Raw genomic sequence first — 20,104 nt, forward strand, 5'->3', positions numbered from 1 at the left:
CTAACCAAGTCAAGTAATAATAATATCAAACTCTATAACTAACACTCTATAACAAAGCAGCAGTAATTTTTTCAAGCAACTAAATTGTGATTGAGGCTAAATGTGTTAGAGTTGAGAACAACAACAAAAGGCTAGCTACTATAGATTGGAAAAGAAAACGCTACCAGCAAGAACCAGCCCACTGTGGCATTGTGCTTGTTTTACATTGAGCAGGTTTTCCAGATAAAGGATCTGTGGTTTTAACCTGAAAATAAGTGATAGAAGTCATGGGATTTGAATTCTGAAGGCACTCAGAAAAAAATAAATGCAAAATCATTTCTAAAACAATGATAATAAACTAACGTGTCTTGTTATTGAACAACTAATTCAAAACTTTTGCAGGCAACTTGTAAAGTTACAAAATGCAAGTCTATCCCATAGGTCATCAAAAAGAAACTTTAAAAAAAATGGGCATATGAATTACGCATACCCAAGACTTTGCTTTTGAGAGTGGAGGCTCCCCTATTCCAGTCAGAGTAAAATCATCCAACTCAGTTTCAGAAAGGGGAACACTCTCACCAGTTACATGATTACATCCAAGAAAATAACAGGAATAGATTCACCTAAAGAACGACATGTTTGATGCAAGTAAAGCATATATTATCTATAGGACCTAGAGTTGTTTGAGCCAACCAATGAACATAAACTTCATTTTATTGACAAACCACCTGTTACATAAATGCGTCAGTAAATTATCTTTAATAATCACATGTAATAAGCCCTCCAAATGTTCAAAATTTCAGTATTGGTTTTTACTAACAAAGATGTTGCACCAAAATGAAGTAGCCCAACCATGCAATTCTGATTCTAAACAGCTTAAAGATGTTGCACCTAAAATTGTTAGCCTAAACATAGAGAGATAATCGAAAGCTCCATCTAGTTAAATTCAGATTCCAGACTTCTAACCCCAAAACTAATAGCCTAAACATAGAAATACAATCGGTTTACTCAAATTCACAATGCACAAATCTAAGCCTAAAGAAAACCAGTCCTCATTCTTTTAATTTAAGTTAATTTTTGTTAGAACTTAGATGACAAAGGATCAAATCTATTGAGCAAAAAGAGAGCAATATTTAAAAATAAATAAAAAATTGCTATGTCAAAAGCCATTGTCTCTACCATTAAACAAAGTACTTTGAAAGACTATCGTTGATATCCTAAAAGATTTACATAATCAAGGTGGCAGCTTCACACTAACACATATATGAAAAAATATATATAATATATTTGTTTGGTCTCTAAGTAGCGTCCACTTCTATGACAAAGACAAAGACAAATCACAAAATAATATATAGACACAAATGAGAATCAGTTTCTAAGATATTTGATTATTGATCCATATAGATAATTAATACCAATTAGTTTTATGAGGATTAACCTTAAATTAAACCACATAAAAGAGTTTCAAAGAAATAGAAGGATCAACACTAATGTTTAAACATAAAACAAGAGAAACATATCCCGTTTTCATCTGCATAGGGAAAATAAATAGAAGTTAAATTAAGCAAGCATCCAGAAAATAAATGCAGCATAACAAATGTAAAGTAAGTATAGACTTGGAAATGTTTATCACATTAAATAGAAATAAAAAAGAGGAAAAATCAATAAAATATGTGTTTCATATCTAAAACCAAAAAACGAAATTGAATTGAACTTACTTTCTGCTGCTTCTGCAATTCTTCTCACAAACTCATCCTTTTTATTTATGCCTCGGAATTGCAATCACATCAACTGTATCAATAACAGTGTATGTGGTAAAACCAAATATTAATTTTCACATTACAACATTAAGCAATTTATCAAAATCACATATTAAAATTGTAATAATGTGTAAAATTGCGGCTTTATAACAACAATCCAGACAACCAACCATTATTTTGGCATTCTAGAATCTGAAATACACATATTTAATTGCTTCCAAAACTATCTCTTAACTAAGTAAACAACCAGTGAATCTAACACCCAAACTAACACAGAATGGAACGAATTCGTAAACTCTCACCAATTTTTTCTGAAAAATAATTATGACTGGCCCACAAAGCAGATTATAAAAAGAATTATGATTTTTAAATTAGAAAACATTAATTATTTATTAATCTTTCTAGCATTTTATCTCATATCAATGCACAAATCTTATGATTTTTAAAGGGACAAACAAAAAAATATTCAGTGTTGTATACCATACATATAAGTTTCTGATTCTTGAAGCAAATGAAGTAACTATATCTCAATCATTCATCCATCTATGAAACAAAAAATAATAAGAAAATGAATACCACTTTTCTGTTGATTAAAACATACATATTTATTCTTATCAAATAAAGCTAATATATAAAAAAAAACAAAGATATTGAGATTTAATTGTAAAATTAACCAAATCAAGCTCTCTAAAATAAAACAACAGAAGAAAGAATACTGATTTCTCTTTTTTTTCTTTCTCCCTATCTCTCTGTCACTCTAATTTATATGATTTTATAAGTTTTAGATATTAAATAAAAGCAAAGTTGAGTATATATATATATATATTCATATCTATTATAATACTTTTCCATTAGTCTTATGTTCATCTGTTGTTAAAAGTGGCTTTTGTTACAAGAAGAAGACTGAAAGGAACAAAGAATAAATTTAGACAAAAGAAGGAGGTTATATAATATTGAACAACAAATCCAAGAAAAAAAATTTAAGCAGTAGACACTTGAAACATATTTATTAAGTGCAGTACAAATAAGAGCAAAAATGTAGGAAGCTATTCTAAAATACTGAGGAAAATTACATGTTGTTTGAGCCATTCATTGTAAAGTTGTTGCCAACCAAGTTACTGCCAAAAAAAATGACAGTTTTTTTTAGACATAAAGAGTTAACCAAATGGTACAAGCATGTTAACCCAAGAGAGAAAACTAAAGTTGTATTACAGATAAGAGAGTGAGCTAATGTTGAAAAGAGAGTCTGGAATCTGTCCATTTAACTTGTTAAAGCTCAAATCTCTGTAAAAAAAAGTGCAACTTCATGAGTGAACATGAAAAGTTAATAGTGCAAGTAGGGTAGTTTTGAGTTTCTTACTTAACTTACAGTTTTTGTAACTGTTGGAGCTCTCCGTTATTCGATGGAATTGTACCAGTGATATTGTTGTTCCTAAGTACTCTGCAGGTTTTTTTTAATAGTTGTTAGATTATATCTCAAAGCAGAACAGCACAGAAGAAAAAAGATATGTTTGAATTTGAATGATTTATTAGAAAGGGTGTAATAATGTGTTGAAACCATGTTACTTACAAGGTACTTAGAGACTTCATATCCTTGATAATTGCAAGAGAAGAACTTACATTAGATATTTCACTTAACCGCCTACAGATAATTCACACTAAAGATTGTTAGCATTAAAAACGTGCATATAAATATGAAAATGATTATTAAATATAGTACTCACAAGTCTAATAGGGAAGTCAGATTCGCGATCGTTGATGGTATAGGTCCATATTTAGTATTATTAATCAGACCAAAAATAAGTAAAAATTACACATAATAAACACAATTTTTTAATTAAATTAATAAAATGGTTGAAAAAGGTGTATGAAGAAATTCATGGAGAGGAATCTGATATTGAGAAAAACAGTCAAATTTGGAAACAATATTGAAATTCCTTCTGTTTCCTTCTGTTTGAAATTCCTTCTGTTTGAAAATTTGGAGACAATATTGAAATTCCTTCTGTTTGCAAATATTATAGTCGCAATCAATTGAAAGAAGTTGAGAATTAGGGTAGAGAAGAAGAATACTTACGGCAGAAAAAGGAGGAAGAAGGCCAGAAATTCAAGGTGGACTGCTGCGCTGCTGAGTTTTGTTGACCGGTGACCAGTGGTGGCTACTGACTGGGCGGTCGGTCGGGGGGCTGGGTTTGCTTCGCGTCCGTGGTCGCACTCTATTACAAAGAGAGAAAGGGCTTTGGGTGATGAGAATTTTTTGTTTGGTTTTAATGATACTTTAGTGTTAGCTTAATTTTATTCATAAGCTTTATTCAAAACACTAATGCAAAAATTTATCAATAAAAAGAACACATCTATCTATTTATGAAAACAAGCATCGCAATAAATATGATCAAGTTAAGATCACCAGTTAATAGTGTTGAACATACCAGCACAAGAATTGCAGCCCCCTCCTATTCCAAATTCCACAAGCTTCTCATTTGGTTCTGGTATGCAGTCAAGAAGATTTCCAAAACATTGAGCTGTTTATAATATCTTCAAATGATTATAAATAAGGTAAAATTTCATCTACTAGCTCATTCTTGAAAAGCATGTCAATTAAAGAATTAGCTATGAATAAATTAGGCTCACGCCCTTGTTTCACCATCTCAGAAAAATAAATTATTGGAACAGAGCGTTATATAGCATGAGCATTGAATTTCAAACCCAAAAGAATATTGCAAACAATTAGCCTGAAATTTTCATTCTCCAATTTAAGGATATAAGCATAGGAAGCAAAAACTTGTCTAAGTATTAATGATCATTCTTTCAATTTAAGTTGATTTTGATAAGAACTTAGAACTCAAAATAGTATACTCTTTTAACGGTATAAAATCATTATGATGGCAGAGATTAAATAAACTACCAATTCATTATACATAAAATCAAAACAAAAAGTGCCACTTGACATATGATCGAGATTCAAAACCATTGCAATATTGAGAATGTGGGAGCAAAAAGAGATCAATTCTTTGAAAATGCCCAACTCAAAAGCCATTGCCTCGCCCTCTGCCATTAAACAAACTGAAAAGCTCTAACAAAAGATTTCTTTGATTATCTAAAAGTTTCACATCAAACTGAGCAAAGATTAACTTTTCGAGGATCCCTTAAGTGTCCCAGTGAATTCTAAAGAATTCTCAAAGTTACAAAATAATTCCACAGCCACTACTATCCTATATCCCATATGCTAACAACACACAACAATACAATAGATTCAATCCAATAAATATAATTAACTCTCAAAATAGTACACAACACAAAATTGATCCTCAGAACATATATCAGCAGTTTGCGCACAGAATACACATAAATAAATAATATTCAAGAAAGTACATGCAGGGAAAAGATATAGTTGAACTTAGAAAATATGTTAATTAAACCACTTAGGGAGACAACACGGCGAATTATCTTCAAATAAAGTACCAAATTTATTACAACTGTCAATACAAAAAACTCCATTATGTAATTGATTGTATGTGCCAAGGATTTTGAATCAAGTTATGGGGCTATAGTCATATATATATATATATTCATTCAAAAATCTATTTTTAATCATAAATACTAGTACAAATGTATAGATTTTCCATAAAATTTTCCTGAGAAAATCAGGAATACTTTTTGTCCAAATAGACAATTATAATACATGAATTTGGCTTACTTTTATCGTCTCACTAATTCCTGTACAATGGAGGAAATTAAGGTAATTGTCTCATCAAATTTTTGTGGTTCACACTAAAAAGAAATTCCCAATACAATGTACAAGAAAATTAGCACAATCCATTAATACGATATTCCTCTGGGAAAGTCACTAGATTTTGGTTACTTTTATTGTGTCACCAATTTCAATCATGATTCTTCATATTCAAGCCAAGCCAAAATCTTGGATTGGTAAAATAAAATGGAGGGAAAATAAATCATAATGTCAATGTCCACCAACTCCAACCTTACACTGACATAATCAAATCAAATCCAATCCAATGAACTCTTTGGCCTACGAAAATAAAGTAACTACAAAAGAAGAAGCTTTAAGAAGCAAAGAGAATAAATATGGTTATACAGGGTCATCAACTTGCTTGTTTTGCTAGTTCTGAATTAAAAACACTACTACAAAATAAATCATAATCAAATCCAATCCATTCAACACTTTGGTCTACTTCAGAACCATAGAGTCTACTTCAAACCCAAAACCCCAAATCTGTTTTTTATTTTATTTTTCCTTCAAATGCAAACCCCAAAACTGAACCAATCCCCAAGGGTGTCGCATGCTCCATGACTAGAGCGTCAGAGCTTGGAGTCTTCCAAGACTACGATGGAGAAGGAGAAGGAAAGGAAAGGAAACGGAAGAAGGAAGAAGGCAGAGAGACGGGAAACAAGAAAAGAAAAAAAGAGTTAACCAAGAAAACATATGATATAATATTATAAGATTGAAAGGATAGAGAATGAGAATGATGAGTAAAATAATGGGGGAAAAAGAGACTAAAGGCGCCATTATATTAATTCACTTGGCGCCAAAAAATTTCGTTCCCTCCGTGTTTTTTTTATTTAGCAAATCAGTAATAATACTCTAGCATAATACTTTTTTATTAGTATTATATTTATGTGTTATGGAAAGGGGTATTTGGTGTAGTGAGGTTTTGAGAGAAAAACCGCCTAGGAAGCGTGACCCCTAAGCTACCCGATTTTGCACCCTAAAAATCTCTCATCTTCCATATCCCGAATGGGTATTTCCTAAAATTACCCAGAAATAACACCCACAAATTTACCCAGAAATTACCTAGTTGTGAGCATCGTAATCTAGACATGTTTTGGGTCTACTCAATATGCCTAGAATCGAAATTTATGCCCCAAAAAACCAGCCAAAAACAACCTATTGTTTATGACTATAAGATTTAGGTTTGCATAACAAAGAAAAAGGGAAATCAAAACATACAACGAGTAGGAAACTTACAATGTATTTTCTAAACGAAGGTTGCTAACGGCGTAGAAGTAGGAGTCCTGGAAGATTCCTTAAGGTTGGACTTCTGAAAGGTTCTTGTGGCAAGAATATGGGGATTCCTGGGATGATAAGCAGAAGAAAAAGACGAAGAAGAAGAAGAGCTTTTTAAATTTTGAAAGAGAGAAAATAAAGGAAAATTTCGAATGAAGGGTGATAAGTACTGAGAACTGCCAGCCTTATTTATGCGTAAAAGGCATGAGGAAATGAGGACCGTCCTATTAAATTAATGCGAGATACGAGGGTCATAACTCAAAAGACGAAACGGCAGCAAAAAGGTGGCCAAGCAATTTAATTCGATCCTCGAAACCCGAACAGACGCTAATCACGGCGCTCCACGTGTCCAATACTCAAGTAACGCACAGGGTCTGGATAATCGAAAAGGAAGTTTAAAAGCCCCCACCATGAAAGACGAAAGTGACGTAATAGATCACGGGCAGGGGCTTGGGGGGCAAATGTACGCCCTGAGTATCAGCACATAGCTTTTTGAGGCAGCTCGGGAGAAGCGAACTAATAAAGGGCCATAACCGAGGTGCCACGTTTTCACCGTTCATCCGGAGCAATTTGGTACGATCTCCTAAACAAATAGCTCAAGCTGGCGGATCGTTTAGTTGTTTGTCACTTGGAACCATTGTCAACATGGCATCAAAAGACGCAAGCTAGCACTACATTAAGCTCATGGTATATCAGACACCTGACATATCCCAGGATCCTTATAAAGTCAACCACGCAATATAAACGTGCGTATAACAGACATCATGTGTCTGTTTTATTCCCGAATTCCCGCATACGCAATATAAACGTGCGTGATCAGACATCCCACACCTAATTAGGCCATGCGGCCCATTATCCATTATTACCTTCTGATTAGACCACACTTCAGTGTAAGGTTTAGATATTAATCATCAATGTCACAGAGATGGCGTGAGGGATAAAGAGATCACAGGATGACCCCAATGCCTACTCAAAGATCATTCTCCTATAAATACCAAGAGCCTGGGTAGTGCAAAGGGTTGGGTTCTTCTGGTAATGAAAATACTCTATAAGAAATAGCAAGGATAGATCAATAATATTGACTCGTGGACTAAGGGGATTTTAACCTCCGAACCACGTAAAAAAGGAGTGACCATCTTTCTTTGCAATTAGTTTCTATATTCTCTTGATAATTCATTGCCAACATTCTTGAATATTATCATTTTCTTATTACGGTTTACCATTAAGCGCTAATCCATCCTGTTTATTCACATAATTCACTGTTGGCGAAAAACCACGTCAACAACCTATTTTTTATTTTTTTTTAGTTTTCCCTTCACTTCATCACTTTCTCTCTACACATTTTGAACTCCCTGCCTCCAATTCACCATTTTTTCATGCCAAACCTTCAAATATCTCCATAAAACCTATAATAATCCTCCTATAATCTTTATTCAATCACTTTTTCACCATTACTTTAGCCTAAATCACCTTTAAACCTCTTTTTTTTCCACTCATATACCCTAAATTCAAATTTTGGGGGAGATTTTGAAATCTTTGGAAAGCTTGAGGAATTGGGAGTATCTTTCATCATTTTTTATTGTGGATAAATGTTTCTCTCTTAATCTCTTGATATTTTGGTGTTTTTGAAGTGTATTATTGTGAATTTGGTGGTTAAGAGGCTCTATTGTCTAGTTGGATATTGATTTTTTGTTTGGGAAGATTATTTGTGAGAATTGTGGTGTTTTTGTTGATTTGGGGAAGTAAAAAAACAAGGGGAGGTGCTATCCAATTTTTTGAAGAATTTAAGTGTTAAGAAGTGTAATGGGACCTAAGAGATCTAGTCGTGGTGCGTCGTCTTCAAGGGGGGAGCTTCTTTTGATAGGTCAAGGTTTGTAAGTAATGAAGCTCAAGATAGACATGAGCGATTAAGGAAGTGGAGTTTGGTTCCAGAGCGAGGAATGGACTACCAAAATTTTCCTTTTGATGACCCGACCTATGAGCCTATTTAGGTTATACTTCAAGAAAGAGGTTGGCAGTCATTAGTAAATGTTGAGAGCATTCCTAAACCAAATGTCTCTCCTGTGTATGAGTTTTATGCAAGCTAGCCTGAGCAAGAAAATAATACATGTTTTGTGAGGGGGAAGAGGGTACCGGTTAGTGCTGGGACATTTAACAATTTTTATTAGCTCAAACTTACCCCGAATGAGCAAGATGAGTATAATGCGTTGCAATGAAATTAATTATGAGGACATGGCGGGGTTTACCGATTTTCCGGGGGCTAGGGTTACTTATACTCATGATGAGCCCAAACACATGTATAGGTGTCAACTCAACTGAATAGCGCGTGCATTCTTATATATTGTGAGTGCTCGGTTGATCCCTTCCTCACATTTTTCTGATATTTCTATGGACCGCTTGCTTATGGTTTGTGCAATCATGAAAGGGATGAAAATTGATGTGGGAAAACAACTTAGAAATAGTATTGGGTTTATTTTTTGGCTCACAACAACTTGTCATGGACCTGTGTGAAACTTATGGGGTTCTAGTGCATTAGATTGATGTTAAAGGACAGGTGCAAGGAATAATTACTAGGAGTGTTGTTTAAGGTTATTATGCACCTATAGCAGTTCTTGACCTAGAGGAACAAAGACCGCATCGTCGTCGGCGGCATGTCGAGGCTGTTCAACCTGATGCTTCCCAAACTAAAGAGGAAAATGAGGAGGCTATGGATGAGGATCCACCGTTGGCATTGGCTGGATTGATCAACCCTCATGTCCAATTTACACATGATCAGTTGAATTATATTATTCAGCAGAATAACCATATGCAATAATATTGGATGTCTAGGAATCCATATGAGCATACACATGTCGATCAACTGAATGTCTTGGTCAATCGTTGGAATCTAAATGAAGCTCCACAACCTTATTTTCAGTATCCTCCAGAGTTTCAACCTTACCAGCAGCCACCGCCTCCTCCACCATACTGATGTGGTGGTTGGGTAAGTTTTCTTTTCCTATTATCTTTTTAACACATTGGGGGCAATGTGTTATTTAAGTTTAGGAGAGGGATTACTTGGTTTAATTTTACTTTTATTTGTTTTGTTTTAGTTTTTTTTAGTGTTTATAATTATAATCAGGTTGTTTTGAAGTCGATGATACTTATAACCATGTTGATGTGAGTGATTTTTTTAACAACTATGTGAATTCATGTGCTTGTTGAAATTATTTTAGTGATTAGCTTTGATCTAAGTTTTAATTGTCATGAAAGCGTTAATTAATAAATTTCTTACAATCCTTTAATATATGCATGTGTAAGTGGGTTTGTGGATTTGTGGATCAAAATTTGATAATATTCTAGAACTTTCATAGTTTGTTGATTGAGCTGACATTGGAATGATGCATGCTAAGGAAGATAATTTAGGCAATTCTTTGGAACGATAGAGCCTTTCAAGCCAACCTTAATATATTAAATCCCTAGTTACCCAAATTTTGAGCTTAATGTGAATATTTTTGTTGTTTGCCACTTATTTTGAGCTTAATTGAAACTTTGTTATTTAACTTTCCCTTTGATGTAAACCATGAGCATATGAAAAGTGATTGAGGGATGGTTTGTAATAAAGTTTATATTTGGAAATATGTGTCATTAATAGAAGGAAAATTGAGAGAAATATATATATTGAAAATGAACTACACTCCAAATTGAAAATATATACAGAAATAAGTTTGGGGGATTGTAGTATCATTAGAAAAAAAATGTTTTAAGCAGTATGAATTATCTCAAAGTATGAAATTTTGGGGAATTTGGGGATCGTTTGTGAGTTTCAAGTTGAGGAAGATTGGTTTTCTTGGTTGTATGCTTATGGTATAGTTGAGCCTAAATGACTTTTTATTTACCTATCTGAGCCTAAGCCTTTCGTTATAAGCTTAAAAAAACCTTTTGATTCTTGAGTGTGTGTTATCATTTTAGGGGAGATTGATGAATTATGCAAGCATATGAAATATTTGGTTTTGATGGAATGATTTGGAAGATTTGAAATGTATATGGTATTGTGATTGTCCGTTATTTATTGGTTAAGGCTGATTGATATAGCAAAGATTGAAGTTGATTATTGAAGTGATTCTACTGAAATTCTGGATGAAATGTAGTTGAAAATTCTGACCTTGTATTGCATGGTTTTCATGAGGTGGAGGCTTGTTAGGTTATAACTTGATTCATGTCTGTGATTAGTCTTTTTTAGAAATTGTCAATTGGTTTTACTTGAGGACAAGTAAAAGTTAAGTTTGTAGGAGTTTGATAGAGTATTTTTTGTAGTATTTTAAAGGGTTATTTTATGGAATTTTTTAGCATATTTAGTTATGTTTATACAGTATGACGTTTTTGTTGCCTGTGTTTGATAATATTTCAGGATTTATGGAAAGCAATTGATAAATGACCATGTTTGGCTTTGAAAAGATGTGATTTGGTGAAAAAAGAGCATTTGAGCCGCGATATTCTCACATTTGAGTCGCAGCGCTGCGATTAGAAAGAAAGGTCGAATCTTGAGAAATCGAGGGCCGCGGTGCTTCATTATAAGGTCGTGGCGCATGAGCAGTCAACATGCAGATTAGGGCATTTTAAGTAGGGGCAAAAGTGGAATTTCACGTTCAAAGCACAGACTACTATTTAAGCATCATTATGACAATTTCTGAAGAAAAAAATCCTAAGGAGAAGACTCGAGGAACACACTGAAGAGGCAAAAGCTTGGAGATTAACTAGTTCTATCATTCTTTTTCATCTTTACTTTTACTTTCTCATGTAGTGATATTTATATTTAGTTTAATGATTTTACTATGTTTAGCATGAACTAATTTCTTATTTAGGGTGTTAATGGATTCTTCTTGAAACCTTATGATTATCAAATGATTTTTATGAATTCCCTATCAATATTGTGAATTATTTGTATTGTGTTTAATGCTTGTGATTAATTGGCCACCAATTGCATGATTCATATGATTTTAACATGAGATTTGAGAAGTGAAGGATAAATATGTTATAGTCAAATAATCATAGATTTATATTGGATGAGAGTGTTGGGGTTTTATGCCCTAATTAAAACCCAAATTCTTTATAATCTCATTTTATTATCAATAAAAGAATAGAAATAATTTTTTGACTTGGTCAATCACTTTGCTCACATGTTTTATTTTCATGATTATTTGTTTAATATAAAATTCTATTAAATCTCGAGCATATAGCTAATCTCATTTATAGTGACGTAATCACAGTGGAATATAAATATGATTATATGTTCAAAATAAGTTAGTCCTAAGATTAGTCAGTGCACGGGATTTACACTGACTTGCCAATCTACGATACGATCTACTTACACATTACATAGAATTGCAAATGAAATAAATTGTGATATTTTTGCATAAATTCATAGAATTGCTCATATAGTAACATGATTAGGCCCATCCAATTATAACATGTTTGTTTGCACTATATGTGGTATTTTTGAAATTGGGCTTAGATGCATATAGTGGCCCATATGTTTGTTAGATATATGGTTTTTGCCAAATAAAATATTCATAAAATGATAGGTTTTATTTGGGCCCATTAGAAATTGTAAAGTTTAAATTCCTCTCTTATGGGTGATTCCACTTGTGAAGGTCCATTTGCTTTGCATGACTATAGTGGGCCTAATCAATTAATAACAATTAATAAAACAAAGGTTTGAATTCCTTTCTTTTGGACCTTGTAAGGAAGATTGGGGGCCTTTGTAGTGGGAACGACATACTGGACTCAGCCCTCCTCCATACAAATTCAATTGTTAAGGCTCATTTACCTAAGTTTGACTTAATTGTATAGGTTCATTATATTAGTTAAACCTAAATATTGATTAGCAAATAATTAACTCTAAATTAATTGGATTTGTTTCAATGTGACACTTTAGAATTAATAGGATATTATAGGAATTTGGTTTTAAAAAATTTAATCTGTTTAATTTTTTTATTTTTTTTTTGGAAAACCATAGTTATTAATTTTCTAAAAAATAAATAATAAAAATACTATTTTTTAATTTAATGATGAGCTTATTTTAATAATTTTATTCGATCTACACCGTTGGTTTAACATAGTCAATAGCTAAATGGGGCCTCGAGGCACTTTGATTCGTCCCCCTACGGAAGGTGTTCATTAGTTATTTTAACAAGGTTAGATTTCGAAAGATAGATAATTATAGGTCGAATTCTACTAGACTCATCCCTAGGGTGACTACTAGGACTAAATCTATGATTATTGAAACCATGGGACTAGCTCATAAAATAAGTAATTTTATTTTCTTATTTTGATCGAATATTAGGTTGTTAATAGTTGTGTCCATTATTAAATGAGTTTACAACTGTATTTAACTAGTGGTATTTTTTACTCTCGCCAACTGGGACAAGGATATCATAGATTAGTTAAAAACCTAAAGAAATAGAGATATGATTGTTTTTGGTATTTTTTCTCATACCTTACATTTTTTTGGTATATGTTGTACTATTTCTTGAAATATGTGTGAATAGAAGTTTTATTGAGAAAATGTGATTGATTTCTATTTTATTGGTAATTTGTAGTTTTAAGTTATGGTTGTGTCTACTCCCATCCTTTCTCAACTTTCAATGGAGAAACTCACTGGAGAAAACTTCCTTAATTGGAAGCAGAATATCAACATAGAGTTGATTGGTGACAACTCCAAGTTCGTCATGATTGAGGAATCCCTAGAACGAGCATTGTGTCCACACGTTCATGATGGCACCGTCAGTGCTGATGATGGCACCGTAAATGCTTGGATAGCACCATCTCCGCACATATGTGAAGACACCGTAAATGCTCGAATGGCATCGTTTCTACAAGTTCGTGATCAACTCAACTATGGTCTGATGCATCTCATGAACGAGCTTCAGATTATTGAACCTATCATGGGTGGACCTAGTAAAGGAGGTGAAAATAAGAATACTGATGTTGTTGCTGATTTAGCTAAGGCTGAAGCTAAACAAGCTTCGTCTTTGAAAGCAGGAAACAAGAGGAAGAATGGACAAAACAACAACCCCAAGCCTGCAAAGGCTGCAAAGACGAGTGCACAACCAAGTGCACAGACGCCTAAGGGGAAGAACAAGAAAAACAAGAAAGGTAAAGATAAGTGTTTTCAATGCAAAGAGAAGGGGCATTGGAAACAGGATTGCCCCAAGTTTCTAGCAGCTAAAAACAAAGGTAATGATTATAGTTCATTGATCTTGGAAACATGTGTTTTAGAGAATGATAAATCTATTTGGATTATTTATTCTGGATCTACTAACCATGTTTGTAATTCTTTACATGTTCTTGAATCGTGGGAGGAAGTGGACGAAGGCGGCTTAAAGCTTAGAGTTGGGAACAGAGCGTTCGTTGCGGTCCAAGCTAGAGGAAGAGCTCGTCTGAAGTTTGGAAATAAATGTTTTAATTTTAAATGATGTATTTTTCATTTCGAATTTTAGTAGAAATTTAATTTCAGTTTCCATGTTACAATTAGAACGATTTGTTATGACTTTCTCAAGTTTTAATATATTTATTTCTTTCAATGGATCACAATTGTGTATTGCATGTTTGGAAAACAGGCTTTATATTCTGTGACCTAAAGAACCCCTCTCTCTTAATAATGATTTATTCAAAGTAGCTAAACCTAGGACCAATAAACGTCAAAAGACCGATAACGATAATATGACGTATTTATGGCACTTGAGACTAGGTCACATTGGCTATGATAGGATTCAAAGACTTACAAAGGATGGACCATTGAGGGAACTCACCTTAGGTGAATTACCTGTTTGTGAATCTTGTCTAGAAGGCAAACTGACCAAGCGTCCATTCTCTGCAAAGGGTGATAGAGCCAAAGAACCACTTGGTCTTGTGCATTCCAATGTTTGTGGACCTTTGAATGTACAAGCCAGGGGTGGTTTTGAGTATTTCGTCACTTTCATTGACGATTACTCTAGATACTCATGTCTTTACCTAATGCATAGGAAATTTGAAACATTTTCAAAGTGTCAAGAATTCCTAGCAATGGCTCAGAACCAATTAGGTAAAACGTTAAAGATCTTGTGATCTGATAGGGATGGAGAATATTTGGATATGCAGTTCCAAGATCATTTAACTGAACTTGGGATTTTATCACAACTTACAACCCCAGATACTTCGTAACAAAATGGTGTAGCGGAACGCCGGAACAGAACTTTATTGGAAATGGTTAGATGCATGCTTAGTTACTCAACTCTACCAACTTCGTTCTGGGGACATGCAATTGAAACTACGAACGACATTCTCAATGTCGTGCCGTCTAAATCAATCCTCAAAACACCTTTAGAACGTTGGAATGGTCGTGAACCTAGTTTATGCCATTATAGAATCTGGGGGTGTCCCGCTCACGTCCTGAGGAAAAAGGAGGGAAAGCTAGAACCGCAAACTAAAGTTTTCATGTTTGTTGGCTATCCTAAAGGTACTCGGGGTGGACTTTTCTATAGTCATTCAGAAAAGAAAGTGTTTACTTCTACAAATGCTACTTTTCTAGAAAATGACTACGTCCAGAACTTTAAACCTCGCAGCAAAGTAGTTTTAGAGGAGATGGTTAAAGAATTGACTCCAACCAATGTTCCATCATCATCAATGCGAGTTGATGATGAAATTCCCACTCTTCATGTCCAACTGACGCAAGTCGATTTAAATGAAGAAAGTACCATTGTTCCTCAGCAAACAGTCACAGAGCCTCGTCATAGTGGGAGGGTTTCTAGGAACCCAGTTCGCTATGGTTTGGATGGTGAAACCAATATGGTTGTTGGTGACACTAGTGATGATGATCTGTTGTCTTTCAAACAGGCAATGGCTAGCCCTGAAAAGGAACTTTGGCTCGAAGCCATGAAACAGGAAATGGAGTCCATGTACTCAAATTCCGTCTGGGATCTTGTGGAAGCACCTAGTGACTTTAGGGCCATTGGGTGCAAGTGGATCTACAAGAAGAAACGAGGTGTTGATGGAAATTTCTAGACTTATAAAGCTCGATTAGTGGCAAAGGGTTATACCCAAAGAGAAGGCATGGACTTTGAGGAAACTTTTAGTCTGGTAGCCATGCTCAAGTCCATTCGCATCCTCCTATCCACAGCAGCCGCTCTCGATTATGAGATTTGGAAAATGGACGTCAAGACAGCTTTTCTTAATGGAAAGCTTCACAAAGTCATTTATATGGATCAAACAGAAGGATTTAAAGTAGTTGGACAAGAAGGAAAAGTTTGCAAGTTGAATAGGTCCATCTATGGACTTAAGCAAGCTTCTCGTTCCTGGAATCTTATGTTTGATGAAATAATCAAGACCTATGGCTTTGAACAAAATATTGATGAGCCCTGTGTTTACCAACTGAAGGCAAATCAAATAGTGGTATTCTTGGTTCTTTATGTAGATGATATCTTACTCATTGGAAACAATGTTAAGAAATTATCAGATGTGAAGAATTGGCTGAGCACTCAATTCCAGATGAAGGATTTGGGTGAAGCAAGTTATGTTCTAGGTATCCAGATCATCAGGGATAGAAAGAACAGACTCTTAGCTCTATCTCAAGCAGCTTACATAGATAAAATGCTTGAACGTTTCTCAATGACAAATTCCAGAAAGGGCGTCTCCCGTCCCGCCATGGAATTCTTCTCTCAAGGAAGCAGTCTCCCCAGACTCCTGCAGAGGAAAATGCAATGAGAAAAGTTCCTTACGCATCTGCAGTTGGAAGTCTGATGTATGCCATGTTGTGTACTAGACCAGATATCTGCTATGCAGTGGGAGTAGTGAGCAGGTATCAGTCAAACCCAGGACTGGAACATTGGATAGCAGTTAAGCATATCCTAAAGTATTTGAGACGGACTAGGGATTATATGTTAGTCTACAAGGGTGGTGTTATGAAACTTGTAGGATACACTGATTCAGATTTTCAGACTGATGTCGATGACAGGAAGTCTACTTCTGGAATGGTGTTTACTCCTGGGGGTGGAGCTGTGATTTGGAGAAGTGTAAATCATTCTGCAATCTCAGATTCCACCATGGAGGCTGAGTACATAGTCACGTCTGAAGCAGCTAAGGAAATAGTCTGGCTAAAGAAGTTTTATTCAGATCTTGGTGTTATTCAAGAAATGGATAAACCGCTTGTGTTGTTTTGTGAAAATACAGGAACGATAGCCAACTCAAAAGAACCTCGAAGTCATAAGAGAAGTAAGCATATAGAAAGGAAGTATCACATTATTCGAGAATATGTGGCCAGGGGAGATGTGAAGGTTATGAAGATTGCAACTGAAGACAATCTTGCGGATCCATATACAAAGACACTACCGGAAGCTACATTTGATAAGCATATCAAGGAAATGGGATTAGTAGAATTAAAGCATTAGTTTCAATTAGTGCAAATGGGAGTTTGTTGGGGTTTTATGCCCTAATTAAAACCCAAATTCTTTGTAATCTCATTTTATTATCAATAAAAGAATAGAAATCATTTTTTGACTTGGTCAATCACTTTGCTCACATATTTTATTTTCATGATTATCTGTTTAATATAAACTTCTATTAAATCCCGAGCATATAGCTAATCTTATTTATAGTGACGTAATCACAGTGGAATATAAATATGATTATATGTTCAAAATAAGTTAGTCCAAAGATTAGTCAGTGCACAGGATTTACATTGACTTGCCAATCTACGATATGATCTACTTACACATTACAGTGTTATGTTCTTTCCAGAACATTAGCAAAGTAGATAAGATCGGATGTATTTGTTACATCGGACAGGACCGATATTGACAGTTGATAAGATAAGTAAACATACCGTTATTATCTATTCTAGTCATATCATATAGTTAACCATATGTCAATTCAATGTCAATTCTGAGTGGTTAGTATTCTAACTGATTGTATTATTTGAGTTTGACTTGTTCGTTACAAACTTACCCTGCGGACTAGCCCATACTTACATCTTGGGAACTCAGAAGTATAATTGAGTGGAAATGTTAATCATAGATATGAACATCTATAGCTTCTGATGAAGAAGTGAAACGATGGTTTCCTTTTAGTTTGGTTCAAGGTGTTTAATGATAGAGATCTCATTTCAGTAATTAAATTAGTTTACTGAAATATCATTTACAAGGAACTAAGTGTTTTAAGGATAAAATACAATGAGTGGTAAAATGTTATTTTAGTCCTATCTCATTGTAGACCATCTATAGAGGATTGAGTGACAATTGTGGTTGTAACGATGGATAATTAATAGCGTATCTATATTTGTTATAGAGCGTTCTATGAATTCAAGAGTGCAATTCCGAGTCTATAGTAGAGTCACAAGGAATTAATAAGTTAGAAAATTTATTTGTTAGATTTATGATAACTTATTGGAGCTTGATTTCATAGACCCATGGTCCCCATTGTACCTTGGATAAAATCATCTAGATAGTCTCTGTTGACCACGATTTTGCCCAACGACAAGTAGACGTCAAAACTACAATAAACCTTCAAGAGAAAATACGACACTGATAATTTTATAGTGGTTCAGACCCAATTTATTGGTAATAGCCTAATCCACTTGGATTTTTGATATATAGATCCTACACTTAAGATCAGATGAACTTGAGCCAACTAAGTTTCTTAAGTGTAAGTAGAAAAATACAGAGTTTCTCTCTCTAGAGAATTCAAGCTTTATCTCTCTAAGCTCTCAGAAAATGCCCCAAGAATGCCCTAAGTAACAATCCCAAAGTTTCTAAACTAGAGAGTTTTTCTCAGTCTAAAAATATCAGATCCCCCTAAATGATGCCATGAGCCCTCTATTTATAGGCTCATGGATCGTACATCAGATATATTCCTTTGACCGAGTCCTTGGTTCTTCTAACAGACTTTAATTAATAAAATATAAATGAATTTAAATTACAATAATATAGCTATTATTCCGGGATATCTGAGATATTCCCGCGGCAGTTGAGAATGATTCGGGTTGAAGCTGTTACTGAGGACATAGGCAAGCACTTCTCGTCGACAAAGCACACCTCTGGTCGGTATAGGCAAATCACTCCTCTAGCACACCTCTGGTCTAGCATGACACATCTCTGGTCTAGCAAAACACTTTACTGGTCGGGCAAAACAAATGACTAGTTGGCCAAAACAACTAACTGGTCGGCCAAAACAGATGACTGGTCGGTCAAAACGACTAACCGGTCAATCAAACTCCTAACTGGTCAGTCAAAAATCTTTATCGGTCGGACAGAAATTCTATCAGGTCAGTCAGATCACTTTATCATAACTCCACAGAGCCAATACATTTATTGACTATTAATGTGCCATTTACTGACCATGCATGTAACGACTCGAATTTGCTAATAGGGCTTAAGGCCTTGATTAGTGTTCCTGGAGGGCAATAAATGAATTATTATGTTAATATATGAATTAATGTGAATATATGATAATGATGCATGTTTAGTTGAGTTAAATGTGCATGTAGGCCCCGTCTGGATGTTAGGGGTATATATGTGATAAATGCTATATATATGTGATATGTCTGTGCAGCACGATCCGAGACAGTCCTGGGGAGCGGTTAGCCAGAAAGTCACAACAGGGTTGAGATTCCGACTCGGGGCCAGTCGAGGGGTAATTTGGGTATTAGATGTGTTATGGGGTTATTGGGTTATGAAAATAAATATTTGGAGATATAATTGAGGATAGAATGTCTAGGAAGGAATATTGGAGAAATTTACCATTTTTCCCTCGGGGACGTTTTGGTACCCCGAGCCTTGAGGTAACCACATAGACTTAAGTTGAATAAAACAAACCTTAGAATTATATAGAACACTCAGGAAACCAACTCACTCATTCTCTCTCAAGAAGTGGTTATCTTTTCTTTGGAGGCTTAAGGAGAAACTTGGAGAAATTAGCTAGAAGCTAGAGGAATTCAGCTGGGAAATCTTGGGAGCTAGGAGCTTGAGGATTAAGGATCAAATTCAGAGACTAAACTTAGCAAAGGTAAGCTCTAACCATGGGAATTAAGCTTGAATTTCTGTTGTGTTTTTAGGATATGCATGTGATTGGATCTTGATCTGTTTTTGGGTATTTTAGTTGAGTTTTGGAGCAGGTTTTAATGGGTTTTGATGCTGATATTGAGTTGGAATGTTTGTGTTGATTATCTGGGATTGTTAGCTAAGTTTTGGGTGAATTGGCTTGAGGAAAATGTAGAAAGATGATGAAGATTTCTGGGTTTTAGGTGAGGGTCGCGGCCCTAGGATGGGCATGCCGCGACCCGTGTGCGTGCGCGGCCATGGGAGGCCGAGATGCTTGAGGTGCACCGCGG

At 34.7% G+C, this 20,104-nt stretch overlaps 1 long non-coding RNA gene across 1 annotated transcript; it reads right to left on the reverse strand.

Moving 5' to 3' along the window:
- Positions 1 to 2,799: 2,799 nt before the first annotated feature.
- LOC133821416 (uncharacterized) lies at positions 2,800 to 3,180 on the reverse strand. The gene is made up of 2 exons (XR_009887555.1): positions 3,109 to 3,180; positions 2,800 to 3,023 (listed from the first exon to the last, which is right to left on the reverse strand). It is a non-coding gene; the product is annotated as an uncharacterized LOC133821416 (long non-coding RNA).
- Between the last annotated feature and the right edge of the window lie 16,924 nt (positions 3,181 to 20,104).

The sequence above is a fragment of the Humulus lupulus genome, chromosome 3 (genome assembly GCF_963169125.1).
Source record: "Humulus lupulus chromosome 3, drHumLupu1.1, whole genome shotgun sequence".
Lineage (NCBI taxonomy): Eukaryota > Viridiplantae > Streptophyta > Magnoliopsida > Rosales > Cannabaceae > Humulus > Humulus lupulus.